The sequence below is a fragment of the Schistocerca serialis genome, chromosome 1, assembly GCF_023864345.2.
Source record: "Schistocerca serialis cubense isolate TAMUIC-IGC-003099 chromosome 1, iqSchSeri2.2, whole genome shotgun sequence".
NCBI lineage: Eukaryota > Metazoa > Arthropoda > Insecta > Orthoptera > Acrididae > Schistocerca > Schistocerca serialis.
Genome location: NC_064638.1, coordinates 487,246,410 through 487,259,359, shown reverse-complemented (window position 1 = coordinate 487,259,359; position 12,950 = coordinate 487,246,410). Strand labels below are relative to the sequence as shown.

Below are 12,950 nucleotides of genomic sequence, written 5' to 3'. Positions count from 1 at the left end.
GTTAAGTATGATTCACGGCAACACCTGACGGCGAGAGAGATGAAGCGTCTATCCACTTGTTATCCAGCCACATACCTGTAGTCAAGAGGCTTGGGGGACTGCAAGACATTGCCACGGAGGTGAATGCAGCTAACCACTGTAGTTAGTGTCCTGACAGCGCAGGCACGTTCATTTGCTCGTATACATGTGATGGAGACCGTGTCTGACACTGCTGTGGCGTACACCTTGGCCTAGGCTTTGCTGGGTATCGCCACTTGCATTCCAGCCAGCTGCCTTCGCGGGCGCCTCCGTGGCCATGGCCGTGATCGTCTAGTGGTTAGGACATTGCGTTGTGGCCGCAATAACCCAGGTTCGAATCCTGGTCACGGCAATTTTGAAAGTTTTGCCTTGCTGCCGTTGCAATGACGAGTACTCGAAATGACAGTACTCTCTTGATTTTTTCACTCGTGTTCCGCAGGCCGCAGTTTGCACTACCACTTCATCCCCAACACGTAATGTCGCCTCCCAGAGCGCAGACGTCCGCTGCTCTCTGTAGTCGAAAAGGGCAGTTGTTTGAAGTGCGATGGATGAGCAGCCAGTCCCAGCAGAACAGGAAGCTGTGGCGTGCACTGTTTGTACAAATGCTAGGAACACTGGCGCACCAAGCAGCGCATGTAGCGTGGCCGAGCGCTTTAAGGCGCTGGTTTAAGGCACCAGTCTCTCTGTTGGCGCGGTTTCGAGTCCTGTAGCTGTCGGGGGTTTCGCTGTGATCGCGTTAACCTGCCGCTTTTTCTTCAAGTGTAACCTCCTTGAGCTCACATATGTTTGACACATGGAGCATTCTAGCTCCGCCTGACAGTTACAGCTACGATAATTTAGTGGTTACGGAAAGCCCAGGTTCGAAACCTGGTCACGGCACGAAAACGTCTCTTGACGCTGTCTCCTTAACTGCGACAGCTACAGACAAGTGGCGTCGCTACCATGCGGCGGGCACGGCTTTTTCTTGCTGTGGATGGCCTAAAGGGACGCTTCCAGTGGGAGAGCAGTGGAAATACATGCCAAGATACTTCCATTTCGAAGTGATCTTTGTAGTACAAAGGAAACGTTTTGCCGCTGCTGCTGCAACGGTAACGTGGCCGAGCGGTCTAAGGCGCTGGTTTTAGGCACCAGTCTCTTCGGAGGCGTGGGTTCGAATCCCACCGTTGCCACTTTTTACGTCTCATTTTTGTGCCGTTGCGGTGTGTTCTCGTGGGGTAGGACGCAGCTCTTGTGACGCGCGTGTTGTGTAGGTAGCGTGGCCGAGCGGTCTAAGGCGCTGGTGTCAGGCACCATTCTCTTCGGAGGCGTGGGTTCCAATCCCACAGCTGCCAAGCGTGTAATGTCTCCTGTGTCGAAGGCAGATGCACTCATTGCCCGCAAAGGAAGCAGCACAACAAGGCGTGAGCGTCTGCTTGGTGAATGGTCGTAGAACAGTGCGTGGTGCAACGACAGCATTTGTAGGCACCTTTTGCTCTCATCATTGCTGGCGTTCGTCTCCACGAAATGCGTCCGGAGCACGCCGTTCTATAACGCGAGAGAGTGGATTTTTTACAGTTGTCGTCAGTTAACCGTGCGTGGCTGCTGCGTTCGCTGGAAAGAGCACTGCCGTCGTTATCCGGTGTGGTCTAGTGGCTAGGATACCTGGCTCTCACCCAGGAGGCCCGGGTTCGATTCCCGGTACCGGAATTGCGCGTTTTTGTTGCTCCTCTTATGCGACTTGTCTCGACTTTGCTCGACTGACGCTACGCTGACGCGTGCAGAAAGCTACGTTAAGTATGATTCACGGCAACACCTGACGGCGAGAGAGATGAAGCGTCTATCCACTTGTTATCCAGCCACATACCTGTAGTCAAGAGGCTTGGGGGACTGCAAGACATTGCCACGGAGGTGAATGCAGCTAACCACTGTAGTTAGTGTCCTGACAGCGCAGGCACGTTCATTTGCTCGTATACATGTGATGGAGACCGTGTCTGACACTGCTGTGGCGTACACCTTGGCCTAGGCTTTGCTGGGTATCGCCACTTGCATTCCAGCCAGCTGCCTTCGCGGGCGCCTCCGTGGCCATGGCCGTGATCGTCTAGTGGTTAGGACATTGCGTTGTGGCCGCAATAACCCAGGTTCGAATCCTGGTCACGGCAATTTTGAAAGTTTTGCCTTGCTGCCGTTGCAATGACGAGTACTCGAAATGACAGTACTCTCTTGATTTTTTCACTCGTGTTCCGCAGGCCGCAGTTTGCACTACCACTTCATCCCCAACACGTAATGTCGCCTCCCAGAGCGCAGACGTCCGCTGCTCTCTGTAGTCGAAAAGGGCAGTTGTTTGAAGTGCGATGGATGAGCAGCCAGTCCCAGCAGAACAGGAAGCTGTGGCGTGCACTGTTTGTACAAATGCTAGGAACACTGGCGCACCAAGCAGCGCATGTAGCGTGGCCGAGCGCTTTAAGGCGCTGGTTTAAGGCACCAGTCTCTCTGTTGGCGCGGTTTCGAGTCCTGTAGCTGTCGGGGGTTTCGCTGTGATCGCGTTAACCTGCCGCTTTTTCTTCAAGTGTAACCTCCTTGAGCTCACATATGTTTGACACATGGAGCATTCTAGCTCCGCCTGACAGTTACAGCTACGATAATTTAGTGGTTACGGAAAGCCCAGGTTCGAAACCTGGTCACGGCACGAAAACGTCTCTTGACGCTGTCTCCTTAACTGCGACAGCTACAGACAAGTGGCGTCGCTACCATGCGGCGGGCACGGCTTTTTCTTGCTGTGGATGGCCTAAAGGGACGCTTCCAGTGGGAGAGCAGTGGAAATACATGCCAAGATACTTCCATTTCGAAGTGATCTTTGTAGTACAAAGGAAACGTTTTGCCGCTGCTGCTGCAACGGTAACGTGGCCGAGCGGTCTAAGGCGCTGGTTTTAGGCACCAGTCTCTTCGGAGGCGTGGGTTCGAATCCCACCGTTGCCACTTTTTACGTCTCATTTTTGTGCCGTTGCGGTGTGTTCTCGTGGGGTAGGACGCAGCTCTTGTGACGCGCGTGTTGTGTAGGTAGCGTGGCCGAGCGGTCTAAGGCGCTGGTGTCAGGCACCATTCTCTTCGGAGGCGTGGGTTCCAATCCCACAGCTGCCAAGCGTGTAATGTCTCCTGTGTCGAAGGCAGATGCACTCATTGCCCGCAAAGGAAGCAGCACAACAAGGCGTGAGCGTCTGCTTGGTGAATGGTCGTAGAACAGTGCGTGGTGCAACGACAGCATTTGTAGGCACCTTTTGCTCTCATCATTGCTGGCGTTCGTCTCCACGAAATGCGTCCGGAGCACGCCGTTCTATAACGCGAGAGAGTGGATTTTTTACAGTTGTCGTCAGTTAACCGTGCGTGGCTGCTGCGTTCGCTGGAAAGAGCACTGCCGTCGTTATCCGGTGTGGTCTAGTGGCTAGGATACCTGGCTCTCACCCAGGAGGCCCGGGTTCGATTCCCGGTACCGGAATTGCGCGTTTTTGTTGCTCCTCTTATGCGACTTGTCTCGACTTTGCTCGACTGACGCTACGCTGACGCGTGCAGAAAGCTACGTTAAGTATGATTCACGGCAACACCTGACGGCGAGAGAGATGAAGCGTCTATCCACTTGTTATCCAGCCACATACCTGTAGTCAAGAGGCTTGGGGGACTGCAAGACATTGCCACGGAGGTGAATGCAGCTAACCACTGTAGTTAGTGTCCTGACAGCGCAGGCACGTTCATTTGCTCGTATACATGTGATGGAGACCGTGTCTGACACTGCTGTGGCGTACACCTTGGCCTAGGCTTTGCTGGGTATCGCCACTTGCATTCCAGCCAGCTGCCTTCGCGGGCGCCTCCGTGGCCATGGCCGTGATCGTCTAGTGGTTAGGACATTGCGTTGTGGCCGCAATAACCCAGGTTCGAATCCTGGTCACGGCAATTTTGAAAGTTTTGCCTTGCTGCCGTTGCAATGACGAGTACTCGAAATGACAGTACTCTCTTGATTTTTTCACTCGTGTTCCGCAGGCCGCAGTTTGCACTACCACTTCATCCCCAACACGTAATGTCGCCTCCCAGAGCGCAGACGTCCGCTGCTCTCTGTAGTCGAAAAGGGCAGTTGTTTGAAGTGCGATGGATGAGCAGCCAGTCCCAGCAGAACAGGAAGCTGTGGCGTGCACTGTTTGTACAAATGCTAGGAACACTGGCGCACCAAGCAGCGCATGTAGCGTGGCCGAGCGCTTTAAGGCGCTGGTTTAAGGCACCAGTCTCTCTGTTGGCGCGGTTTCGAGTCCTGTAGCTGTCGGGGGTTTCGCTGTGATCGCGTTAACCTGCCGCTTTTTCTTCAAGTGTAACCTCCTTGAGCTCACATATGTTTGACACATGGAGCATTCTAGCTCCGCCTGACAGTTACAGCTACGATAATTTAGTGGTTACGGAAAGCCCAGGTTCGAAACCTGGTCACGGCACGAAAACGTCTCTTGACGCTGTCTCCTTAACTGCGACAGCTACAGACAAGTGGCGTCGCTACCATGCGGCGGGCACGGCTTTTTCTTGCTGTGGATGGCCTAAAGGGACGCTTCCAGTGGGAGAGCAGTGGAAATACATGCCAAGATACTTCCATTTCGAAGTGATCTTTGTAGTACAAAGGAAACGTTTTGCCGCTGCTGCTGCAACGGTAACGTGGCCGAGCGGTCTAAGGCGCTGGTTTTAGGCACCAGTCTCTTCGGAGGCGTGGGTTCGAATCCCACCGTTGCCACTTTTTACGTCTCATTTTTGTGCCGTTGCGGTGTGTTCTCGTGGGGTAGGACGCAGCTCTTGTGACGCGCGTGTTGTGTAGGTAGCGTGGCCGAGCGGTCTAAGGCGCTGGTGTCAGGCACCATTCTCTTCGGAGGCGTGGGTTCCAATCCCACAGCTGCCAAGCGTGTAATGTCTCCTGTGTCGAAGGCAGATGCACTCATTGCCCGCAAAGGAAGCAGCACAACAAGGCGTGAGCGTCTGCTTGGTGAATGGTCGTAGAACAGTGCGTGGTGCAACGACAGCATTTGTAGGCACCTTTTGCTCTCATCATTGCTGGCGTTCGTCTCCACGAAATGCGTCCGGAGCACGCCGTTCTATAACGCGAGAGAGTGGATTTTTTACAGTTGTCGTCAGTTAACCGTGCGTGGCTGCTGCGTTCGCTGGAAAGAGCACTGCCGTCGTTATCCGGTGTGGTCTAGTGGCTAGGATACCTGGCTCTCACCCAGGAGGCCCGGGTTCGATTCCCGGTACCGGAATTGCGCGTTTTTGTTGCTCCTCTTATGCGACTTGTCTCGACTTTGCTCGACTGACGCTACGCTGACGCGTGCAGAAAGCTACGTTAAGTATGATTCACGGCAACACCTGACGGCGAGAGAGATGAAGCGTCTATCCACTTGTTATCCAGCCACATACCTGTAGTCAAGAGGCTTGGGGGACTGCAAGACATTGCCACGGAGGTGAATGCAGCTAACCACTGTAGTTAGTGTCCTGACAGCGCAGGCACGTTCATTTGCTCGTATACATGTGATGGAGACCGTGTCTGACACTGCTGTGGCGTACACCTTGGCCTAGGCTTTGCTGGGTATCGCCACTTGCATTCCAGCCAGCTGCCTTCGCGGGCGCCTCCGTGGCCATGGCCGTGATCGTCTAGTGGTTAGGACATTGCGTTGTGGCCGCAATAACCCAGGTTCGAATTCTGGTCACGGCAATTTTGAAAGTTTTGCCTTGCTGCCGTTGCAATGACGAGTACTCGAAATGACAGTACTCTCTTGATTTTTTCACTCGTGTTCCGCAGGCCGCAGTTTGCACTACCACTTAATCCCCAACACGTAATGTCGCCTCCCAGAGCGCAGACGTCCGCTGCTCTCTGTAGTCGAAAAGGGCAGTTGTTTGAAGTGCGATGGATGAGCAGCCAGTCCCAGCAGAACAGGAAGCTGTGGCGTGCACTGTTTGTACAAATGCTAGGAACACTGGCGCACCAAGCAGCGCATGTAGCGTGGCCGAGCGCTTTAAGGCGCTGGTTTAAGGCACCAGTCTCTCTGTTGGCGCGGTTTCGAGTCCTGTAGCTGTCGGGGGTTTCGCTGTGATCGCGTTAACCTGCCGCTTTTTCTTCAAGTGTAACCTCCTTGAGCTCACATATGTTTGACACATGGAGCATTCTAGCTCCGCCTGACAGTTACAGCTACGATAATTTAGTGGTTACGGAAAGCCCAGGTTCGAAACCTGGTCACGGCACGAAAACGTCTCTTGACGCTGTCTCCTTAACTGCGACAGCTACAGACAAGTGGCGTCGCTACCATGCGGCGGGCACGGCTTTTTCTTGCTGTGGATGGCCTAAAGGGACGCTTCCAGTGGGAGAGCAGTGGAAATACATGCCAAGATACTTCCATTTCGAAGTGATCTTTGTAGTACAAAGGAAACGTTTTGCCGCTGCTGCTGCAACGGTAACGTGGCCGAGCGGTCTAAGGCGCTGGTTTTAGGCACCAGTCTCTTCGGAGGCGTGGGTTCGAATCCCACCGTTGCCACTTTTTACGTCTCATTTTTGTGCCGTTGCGGTGTGTTCTCGTGGGGTAGGACGCAGTTCTTGTGACGCGCGTGTTGTGTAGGTAGCGTGGCCGAGCGGTCTAAGGCGCTGGTGTCAGGCACCATTCTCTTCGGAGGCGTGGGTTCCAATCCCACAGCTGCCAAGCGTGTAATGTCTCCTGTGTCGAAGGCAGATGCACTCATTGCCCGCAAAGGAAGCAGCACAACAAGGCGTGAGCGTCTGCTTGGTGAATGGTCGTAGAACAGTGCGTGGTGCAACGACAGCATTTGTAGGCACCTTTTGCTCTCATCATTGCTGGCGTTCGTCTCCACGAAATGCGTCCGGAGCACGCCGTTCTATAACGCGAGAGAGTGGATTTTTTACAGTTGTCGTCAGTTAACCGTGCGTGGCTGCTGCGTTCGCTGGAAAGAGCACTGCCGTCGTTATCCGGTGTGGTCTAGTGGCTAGGATACCTGGCTCTCACCCAGGAGGCCCGGGTTCGATTCCCGGTACCGGAATTGCGCGTTTTTGTTGCTCCTCTTATGCGACTTGTCTCGACTTTGCTCGACTGACGCTACGCTGACGCGTGCAGAAAGCTACGTTAAGTATGATTCACGGCAACACCTGACGGCGAGAGAGATGAAGCGTCTATCCACTTGTTATCCAGCCACATACCTGTAGTCAAGAGGCTTGGGGGACTGCAAGACATTGCCACGGAGGTGAATGCAGCTAACCACTGTAGTTAGTGTCCTGACAGCGCAGGCACGTTCATTTGCTCGTATACATGTGATGGAGACCGTGTCTGACACTGCTGTGGCGTACACCTTGGCCTAGGCTTTGCTGGGTATCGCCACTTGCATTCCAGCCAGCTGCCTTCGCGGGCGCCTCCGTGGCCATGGCCGTGATCGTCTAGTGGTTAGGACATTGCGTTGTGGCCGCAATAACCCAGGTTCGAATTCTGGTCACGGCAATTTTGAAAGTTTTGCCTTGCTGCCGTTGCAATGACGAGTACTCGAAATGACAGTACTCTCTTGATTTTTTCACTCGTGTTCCGCAGGCCGCAGTTTGCACTACCACTTAATCCCCAACACGTAATGTCGCCTCCCAGAGCGCAGACGTCCGCTGCTCTCTGTAGTCGAAAAGGGCAGTTGTTTGAAGTGCGATGGATGAGCAGCCAGTCCCAGCAGAACAGGAAGCTGTGGCGTGCACTGTTTGTACAAATGCTAGGAACACTGGCGCACCAAGCAGCGCATGTAGCGTGGCCGAGCGCTTTAAGGCGCTGGTTTAAGGCACCAGTCTCTCTGTTGGCGCGGTTTCGAGTCCTGTAGCTGTCGGGGGTTTCGCTGTGATCGCGTTAACCTGCCGCTTTTTCTTCAAGTGTAACCTCCTTGAGCTCACATATGTTTGACACATGGAGCATTCTAGCTCCGCCTGACAGTTACAGCTACGATAATTTAGTGGTTACGGAAAGCCCAGGTTCGAAACCTGGTCACGGCACGAAAACGTCTCTTGACGCTGTCTCCTTAACTGCGACAGCTACAGACAAGTGGCGTCGCTACCATGCGGCGGGCACGGCTTTTTCTTGCTGTGGATGGCCTAAAGGGACGCTTCCAGTGGGAGAGCAGTGGAAATACATGCCAAGATACTTCCATTTCGAAGTGATCTTTGTAGTACAAAGGAAACGTTTTGCCGCTGCTGCTGCAACGGTAACGTGGCCGAGCGGTCTAAGGCGCTGGTTTTAGGCACCAGTCTCTTCGGAGGCGTGGGTTCGAATCCCACCGTTGCCACTTTTTACGTCTCATTTTTGTGCCGTTGCGGTGTGTTCTCGTGGGGTAGGACGCAGTTCTTGTGACGCGCGTGTTGTGTAGGTAGCGTGGCCGAGCGGTCTAAGGCGCTGGTGTCAGGCACCATTCTCTTCGGAGGCGTGGGTTCCAATCCCACAGCTGCCAAGCGTGTAATGTCTCCTGTGTCGAAGGCAGATGCACTCATTGCCCGCAAAGGAAGCAGCACAACAAGGCGTGAGCGTCTGCTTGGTGAATGGTCGTAGAACAGTGCGTGGTGCAACGACAGCATTTGTAGGCACCTTTTGCTCTCATCATTGCTGGCGTTCGTCTCCACGAAATGCGTCCGGAGCACGCCGTTCTATAACGCGAGAGAGTGGATTTTTTACAGTTGTCGTCAGTTAACCGTGCGTGGCTGCTGCGTTCGCTGGAAAGAGCACTGCCGTCGTTATCCGGTGTGGTCTAGTGGCTAGGATACCTGGCTCTCACCCAGGAGGCCCGGGTTCGATTCCCGGTACCGGAATTGCGCGTTTTTGTTGCTCCTCTTATGCGACTTGTCTCGACTTTGCTCGACTGACGCTACGCTGACGCGTGCAGAAAGCTACGTTAAGTATGATTCACGGCAACACCTGACGGCGAGAGAGATGAAGCGTCTATCCACTTGTTATCCAGCCACATACCTGTAGTCAAGAGGCTTGGGGGACTGCAAGACATTGCCACGGAGGTGAATGCAGCTAACCACTGTAGTTAGTGTCCTGACAGCGCAGGCACGTTCATTTGCTCGTATACATGTGATGGAGACCGTGTCTGACACTGCTGTGGCGTACACCTTGGCCTAGGCTTTGCTGGGTATCGCCACTTGCATTCCAGCCAGCTGCCTTCGCGGGCGCCTCCGTGGCCATGGCCGTGATCGTCTAGTGGTTAGGACATTGCGTTGTGGCCGCAATAACCCAGGTTCGAATTCTGGTCACGGCAATTTTGAAAGTTTTGCCTTGCTGCCGTTGCAATGACGAGTACTCGAAATGACAGTACTCTCTTGATTTTTTCACTCGTGTTCCGCAGGCCGCAGTTTGCACTACCACTTAATCCCCAACACGTAATGTCGCCTCCCAGAGCGCAGACGTCCGCTGCTCTCTGTAGTCGAAAAGGGCAGTTGTTTGAAGTGCGATGGATGAGCAGCCAGTCCCAGCAGAACAGGAAGCTGTGGCGTGCACTGTTTGTACAAATGCTAGGAACACTGGCGCACCAAGCAGCGCATGTAGCGTGGCCGAGCGCTTTAAGGCGCTGGTTTAAGGCACCAGTCTCTCTGTTGGCGCGGTTTCGAGTCCTGTAGCTGTCGGGGGTTTCGCTGTGATCGCGTTAACCTGCCGCTTTTTCTTCAAGTGTAACCTCCTTGAGCTCACATATGTTTGACACATGGAGCATTCTAGCTCCGCCTGACAGTTACAGCTACGATAATTTAGTGGTTACGGAAAGCCCAGGTTCGAAACCTGGTCACGGCACGAAAACGTCTCTTGACGCTGTCTCCTTAACTGCGACAGCTACAGACAAGTGGCGTCGCTACCATGCGGCGGGCACGGCTTTTTCTTGCTGTGGATGGCCTAAAGGGACGCTTCCAGTGGGAGAGCAGTGGAAATACATGCCAAGATACTTCCATTTCGAAGTGATCTTTGTAGTACAAAGGAAACGTTTTGCCGCTGCTGCTGCAACGGTAACGTGGCCGAGCGGTCTAAGGCGCTGGTTTTAGGCACCAGTCTCTTCGGAGGCGTGGGTTCGAATCCCACCGTTGCCACTTTTTACGTCTCATTTTTGTGCCGTTGCGGTGTGTTCTCGTGGGGTAGGACGCAGCTCTTGTGACGCGCGTGTTGTGTAGGTAGCGTGGCCGAGCGGTCTAAGGCGCTGGTGTCAGGCACCATTCTCTTCGGAGGCGTGGGTTCCAATCCCACAGCTGCCAAGCGTGTAATGTCTCCTGTGTCGAAGGCAGATGCACTCATTGCCCGCAAAGGAAGCAGCACAACAAGGCGTGAGCGTCTGCTTGGTGAATGGTCGTAGAACAGTGCGTGGTGCAACGACAGCATTTGTAGGCACCTTTTGCTCTCATCATTGCTGGCGTTCGTCTCCACGAAATGCGTCCGGAGCACGCCGTTCTATAACGCGAGAGAGTGGATTTTTTACAGTTGTCGTCAGTTAACCGTGCGTGGCTGCTGCGTTCGCTGGAAAGAGCACTGCCGTCGTTATCCGGTGTGGTCTAGTGGCTAGGATACCTGGCTCTCACCCAGGAGGCCCGGGTTCGATTCCCGGTACCGGAATTGCGCGTTTTTGTTGCTCCTCTTATGCGACTTGTCTCGACTTTGCTCGACTGACGCTACGCTGACGCGTGCAGAAAGCTACGTTAAGTATGATTCACGGCAACACCTGACGGCGAGAGAGATGAAGCGTCTATCCACTTGTTATCCAGCCACATACCTGTAGTCAAGAGGCTTGGGGGACTGCAAGACATTGCCACGGAGGTGAATGCAGCTAACCACTGTAGTTAGTGTCCTGACAGCGCAGGCACGTTCATTTGCTCGTATACATGTGATGGAGACCGTGTCTGACACTGCTGTGGCGTACACCTTGGCCTAGGCTTTGCTGGGTATCGCCACTTGCATTCCAGCCAGCTGCCTTCGCGGGCGCCTCCGTGGCCATGGCCGTGATCGTCTAGTGGTTAGGACATTGCGTTGTGGCCGCAATAACCCAGGTTCGAATTCTGGTCACGGCAATTTTGAAAGTTTTGCCTTGCTGCCGTTGCAATGACGAGTACTCGAAATGACAGTACTCTCTTGATTTTTTCACTCGTGTTCCGCAGGCCGCAGTTTGCACTACCACTTCATCCCCAACACGTAATGTCGCCTCCCAGAGCGCAGACGTCCGCTGCTCTCTGTAGTCGAAAAGGGCAGTTGTTTGAAGTGCGATGGATGAGCAGCCAGTCCCAGCAGAACAGGAAGCTGTGGCGTGCACTGTTTGTACAAATGCTAGGAACACTGGCGCACCAAGCAGCGCATGTAGCGTGGCCGAGCGCTTTAAGGCGCTGGTTTAAGGCACCAGTCTCTCTGTTGGCGCGGTTTCGAGTCCTGTAGCTGTCGGGGGTTTCGCTGTGATCGCGTTAACCTGCCGCTTTTTCTTCAAGTGTAACCTCCTTGAGCTCACATATGTTTGACACATGGAGCATTCTAGCTCCGCCTGACAGTTACAGCTACGATAATTTAGTGGTTACGGAAAGCCCAGGTTCGAAACCTGGTCACGGCACGAAAACGTCTCTTGACGCTGTCTCCTTAACTGCGACAGCTACAGACAAGTGGCGTCGCTACCATGCGGCGGGCACGGCTTTTTCTTGCTGTGGATGGCCTAAAGGGACGCTTCCAGTGGGAGAGCAGTGGAAATACATGCCAAGATACTTCCATTTCGAAGTGATCTTTGTAGTACAAAGGAAACGTTTTGCCGCTGCTGCTGCAACGGTAACGTGGCCGAGCGGTCTAAGGCGCTGGTTTTAGGCACCAGTCTCTTCGGAGGCGTGGGTTCGAATCCCACCGTTGCCACTTTTTACGTCTCATTTTTGTGCCGTTGCGGTGTGTTCTCGTGGGGTAGGACGCAGCTCTTGTGACGCGCGTGTTGTGTAGGTAGCGTGGCCGAGCGGTCTAAGGCGCTGGTGTCAGGCACCATTCTCTTCGGAGGCGTGGGTTCCAATCCCACAGCTGCCAAGCGTGTAATGTCTCCTGTGTCGAAGGCAGATGCACTCATTGCCCGCAAAGGAAGCAGCACAACAAGGCGTGAGCGTCTGCTTGGTGAATGGTCGTAGAACAGTGCGTGGTGCAACGACAGCATTTGTAGGCACCTTTTGCTCTCATCATTGCTGGCGTTCGTCTCCACGAAATGCGTCCGGAGCACGCCGTTCTATAACGCGAGAGAGTGGATTTTTTACAGTTGTCGTCAGTTAACCGTGCGTGGCTGCTGCGTTCGCTGGAAAGAGCACTGCCGTCGTTATCCGGTGTGGTCTAGTGGCTAGGATACCTGGCTCTCACCCAGGAGGCCCGGGTTCGATTCCCGGTACCGGAATTGCGCGTTTTTGTTGCTCCTCTTATGCGACTTGTCTCGACTTTGCTCGACTGACGCTACGCTGACGCGTGCAGAAAGCTACGTTAAGTATGATTCACGGCAACACCTGACGGCGAGAGAGATGAAGCGTCTATCCACTTGTTATCCAGCCACATACCTGTAGTCAAGAGGCTTGGGGGACTGCAAGACATTGCCACGGAGGTGAATGCAGCTAACCACTGTAGTTAGTGTCCTGACAGCGCAGGCACGTTCATTTGCTCGTATACATGTGATGGAGACCGTGTCTGACACTGCTGTGGCGTACACCTTGGCCTAGGCTTTGCTGGGTATCGCCACTTGCATTCCAGCCAGCTGCCTTCGCGGGCGCCTCCGTGGCCATGGCCGTGATCGTCTAGTGGTTAGGACATTGCGTTGTGGCCGCAATAACCCAGGTTCGAATTCTGGTCACGGCAATTTTGAAAGTTTTGCCTTGCTGCCGTTGCAATGACGAGTACTCGAAATGACAGTACTCTCTTGATTTTTTCACTCGT

General features: G+C 54.0%; 22 non-coding genes across 22 annotated transcripts; all 22 read left to right on the top strand.

Moving 5' to 3' along the window:
* Positions 1–298: 298 nt before the first annotated feature.
* Trnah-gug (transfer RNA histidin (anticodon GUG)) lies at positions 299–370 on the top strand. The gene has a single exon. It is a non-coding gene; the product is annotated as a tRNA-His (tRNA).
* A 735-nt stretch (positions 371–1,105) lies between these two features.
* On the top strand, positions 1,106–1,187 carry Trnal-uag (transfer RNA leucine (anticodon UAG)). Its single transcript has one exon. It is a non-coding gene; the product is annotated as a tRNA-Leu (tRNA).
* A 445-nt stretch (positions 1,188–1,632) lies between these two features.
* On the top strand, positions 1,633–1,704 carry Trnae-cuc (transfer RNA glutamic acid (anticodon CUC)). Its single transcript has one exon. It is a non-coding gene; the product is annotated as a tRNA-Glu (tRNA).
* A 380-nt stretch (positions 1,705–2,084) lies between these two features.
* On the top strand, positions 2,085–2,156 carry Trnah-gug (transfer RNA histidin (anticodon GUG)). The gene has a single exon. It is a non-coding gene; the product is annotated as a tRNA-His (tRNA).
* Positions 2,157–2,891: 735 nt separating this feature from the next.
* Positions 2,892–2,973, top strand: Trnal-uag (transfer RNA leucine (anticodon UAG)). Its single transcript has one exon. It is a non-coding gene; the product is annotated as a tRNA-Leu (tRNA).
* A 445-nt stretch (positions 2,974–3,418) lies between these two features.
* On the top strand, positions 3,419–3,490 carry Trnae-cuc (transfer RNA glutamic acid (anticodon CUC)). Its single transcript has one exon. It is a non-coding gene; the product is annotated as a tRNA-Glu (tRNA).
* A 380-nt stretch (positions 3,491–3,870) lies between these two features.
* Trnah-gug (transfer RNA histidin (anticodon GUG)) lies at positions 3,871–3,942 on the top strand. The gene has a single exon. It is a non-coding gene; the product is annotated as a tRNA-His (tRNA).
* A 735-nt stretch (positions 3,943–4,677) lies between these two features.
* Trnal-uag (transfer RNA leucine (anticodon UAG)) lies at positions 4,678–4,759 on the top strand. The gene has a single exon. It is a non-coding gene; the product is annotated as a tRNA-Leu (tRNA).
* A 445-nt stretch (positions 4,760–5,204) lies between these two features.
* Positions 5,205–5,276, top strand: Trnae-cuc (transfer RNA glutamic acid (anticodon CUC)). Its single transcript has one exon. It is a non-coding gene; the product is annotated as a tRNA-Glu (tRNA).
* A 380-nt stretch (positions 5,277–5,656) lies between these two features.
* On the top strand, positions 5,657–5,728 carry Trnah-gug (transfer RNA histidin (anticodon GUG)). The gene has a single exon. It is a non-coding gene; the product is annotated as a tRNA-His (tRNA).
* Positions 5,729–6,463: 735 nt separating this feature from the next.
* Positions 6,464–6,545, top strand: Trnal-uag (transfer RNA leucine (anticodon UAG)). The gene has a single exon. It is a non-coding gene; the product is annotated as a tRNA-Leu (tRNA).
* Positions 6,546–6,990: 445 nt separating this feature from the next.
* On the top strand, positions 6,991–7,062 carry Trnae-cuc (transfer RNA glutamic acid (anticodon CUC)). Its single transcript has one exon. It is a non-coding gene; the product is annotated as a tRNA-Glu (tRNA).
* A 380-nt stretch (positions 7,063–7,442) lies between these two features.
* Trnah-gug (transfer RNA histidin (anticodon GUG)) lies at positions 7,443–7,514 on the top strand. Its single transcript has one exon. It is a non-coding gene; the product is annotated as a tRNA-His (tRNA).
* Positions 7,515–8,249: 735 nt separating this feature from the next.
* Positions 8,250–8,331, top strand: Trnal-uag (transfer RNA leucine (anticodon UAG)). Its single transcript has one exon. It is a non-coding gene; the product is annotated as a tRNA-Leu (tRNA).
* Positions 8,332–8,776: 445 nt separating this feature from the next.
* Positions 8,777–8,848, top strand: Trnae-cuc (transfer RNA glutamic acid (anticodon CUC)). Its single transcript has one exon. It is a non-coding gene; the product is annotated as a tRNA-Glu (tRNA).
* A 380-nt stretch (positions 8,849–9,228) lies between these two features.
* On the top strand, positions 9,229–9,300 carry Trnah-gug (transfer RNA histidin (anticodon GUG)). The gene has a single exon. It is a non-coding gene; the product is annotated as a tRNA-His (tRNA).
* Positions 9,301–10,035: 735 nt separating this feature from the next.
* Trnal-uag (transfer RNA leucine (anticodon UAG)) lies at positions 10,036–10,117 on the top strand. The gene has a single exon. It is a non-coding gene; the product is annotated as a tRNA-Leu (tRNA).
* A 445-nt stretch (positions 10,118–10,562) lies between these two features.
* Trnae-cuc (transfer RNA glutamic acid (anticodon CUC)) lies at positions 10,563–10,634 on the top strand. The gene has a single exon. It is a non-coding gene; the product is annotated as a tRNA-Glu (tRNA).
* Positions 10,635–11,014: 380 nt separating this feature from the next.
* On the top strand, positions 11,015–11,086 carry Trnah-gug (transfer RNA histidin (anticodon GUG)). The gene has a single exon. It is a non-coding gene; the product is annotated as a tRNA-His (tRNA).
* A 735-nt stretch (positions 11,087–11,821) lies between these two features.
* Positions 11,822–11,903, top strand: Trnal-uag (transfer RNA leucine (anticodon UAG)). Its single transcript has one exon. It is a non-coding gene; the product is annotated as a tRNA-Leu (tRNA).
* Positions 11,904–12,348: 445 nt separating this feature from the next.
* On the top strand, positions 12,349–12,420 carry Trnae-cuc (transfer RNA glutamic acid (anticodon CUC)). The gene has a single exon. It is a non-coding gene; the product is annotated as a tRNA-Glu (tRNA).
* A 380-nt stretch (positions 12,421–12,800) lies between these two features.
* On the top strand, positions 12,801–12,872 carry Trnah-gug (transfer RNA histidin (anticodon GUG)). Its single transcript has one exon. It is a non-coding gene; the product is annotated as a tRNA-His (tRNA).
* Positions 12,873–12,950: the final 78 nt, after the last annotated feature.